General features: G+C 39.9%; 1 pseudogene; it reads left to right on the top strand.

Moving 5' to 3' along the window:
• The first annotated feature begins 519 nt into the window (after positions 1-519).
• Positions 520-1,517, top strand: LOC102487128 (serine/Arginine-related protein 53-like; annotated as a pseudogene).
• Positions 1,518-1,868: the final 351 nt, after the last annotated feature.

Genomic DNA, 1,868 nt, shown 5'->3' with positions numbered 1-1,868 from the left:
TTTGCTCTCCATGAGTCATGGAGAAATTATAACATATTTCTGATCAAGTAGTTTCAGAACAGAGTAAGCAAAATTTTAAGGGGATCCCCAGTTACCCACTCCCTTGTACAATACTATATGGTGAAGACTTAGCTCAGCAGTCCAGAATATGAGAGTCAGAAAATTCCAAAAGCCTGTTCTGGAAGTTTGGTTCTGGGTAGACCACCTCTGAGTCCTTAGAATATCCTCCCAGATCATTTTTCCTTATGCCTGAGGCTCTGGGACTCAATGTAGCTATTTGAGTTCTGGGGCCTAGAGACAGTCATAACCATTATATGAGCCATGAAATTATCTTACCCCAAGACCGGATACCACTCAATAAAAATCCTGACACCAGAACCAGGATGGTACTGAGCTTAAACTGAAGCAAGTTTGGAAGATACTGGTGGTTCCCTGATCTGAAGGGATGTTTTCTAGATCCATGGCACTTGCACGTGAATGAGATGTATGAGACCTAAGTTCCAGACTCAGCTTATAAAAATGGGACTACTATCATCAGATAATGAAGAAAAAAGCAGAAGCAAGAGAAAAAAATAAATGCCACAGACTGTCATCTTCAAGCAGTTTTTCAGATAGTAGAACATACAGCCAAAAAAATGGTGGAAAGACATCAAGATCAAAGTAAAGATTTTGGTCCAGATATCTCCAACCTTGTTCACATTCTTATGATAGAAGATGCAGGCATCAATCAAGTGGTAGTTCTTCTCATGGCTCTAGAAGAAAACAAAGTCAAAGTTGTTCAAAAGGGTGAGGGAAATGCTATAGAGTTCAAAGGTCTAGATAAAAAAGAAGAAAAAGAAGGTCCAGGTTGAGACCTTGTCCACATTCCCATAGTCAAAGCAGTGCGAGATGAAGTCACAGGAGAATCTATAGTCACTCTTGGGAGAGAGAATGGTGTAAAGGCAGAGATGAAAAGAAAAGAGAAAAGGAGAAGAATAAATACAAGGACAAGGAATTACATGATATCAAATGTGGGGAAAGGTGGATTAGAATATCTGCCTCCAGCTGAACAGGCCAAAGCCAGGCTACAGCTGATTCTTGAGGCTGCTGAATAAGCCAATGAAGAATTAAGAGACAAAGAAAGAAACGAGAAAGAAGCAAAGACAAGAAAAGAGGAAGACGAAGCTACCCTGGTAGATCAAGTGAAAAGGGTAAAAGAAATTGAAGCTATTGAAAGTTATTCTTTGGTTCAGTAGATTCTTTGGTTCAGATCAAGTAAAGAAGTAAAAAGTACAGGAGAACTTAGTGAAGTGAAACATGCAGCTTCAGCGTCTGGACCAGCATCAGTAGTTGCTGACCCACCCAGTACTGAGAAAGAAATAGACCCTAGCAGCATCCCTACTGCTATCAAGTGCCAAGATGACAATTCTTTGGACCATCCAAATGTGTTTATTGAGATAACTGAAGCTGAGGAAAAGCAGTACAAGAGATTAATTGCTCTCCAACAGGAAAGACTAATGGGCAGTCCTGTGGCTTAAGTAATATGCGTATGACTGAATTGACAAAAACATAAGAAATTGAGGTTTTTAAATACCAATATTAACTTTCTACTCTCAGAAAAGAATTTAGCTGATTATATAAAAAGGTAATTTCATTTTTCTCTCATGTAGGCCTAAGTTAGTTCATTTGAACTGTTATCAAACATTGCAATTATTAAAACTAGAGTAGGGAACCAGCAGTTAGCGTAATGGCTATGTTGCTGGATTCCCATGTAGTCAACTGCAGTTCGTGTTCCAGACCCAGTGGCTTAGAACTCATGCCAGGCGCATGTGTGTGCATGCCCAAGATCCTGAGAGGAGAATGGAGGAGAAGGGATTGTGGCATGACCA

Source organism: Tupaia chinensis, unplaced genomic scaffold (assembly GCF_000334495.1).
Source record: "Tupaia chinensis unplaced genomic scaffold, TupChi_1.0 Scaffold144575_1, whole genome shotgun sequence".
Classification (NCBI taxonomy): domain Eukaryota; kingdom Metazoa; phylum Chordata; class Mammalia; order Scandentia; family Tupaiidae; genus Tupaia; species Tupaia belangeri.
Note: the sequence above shows the minus strand (reverse complement) of the source record. Positions and strands in the feature narration are given on the sequence as shown.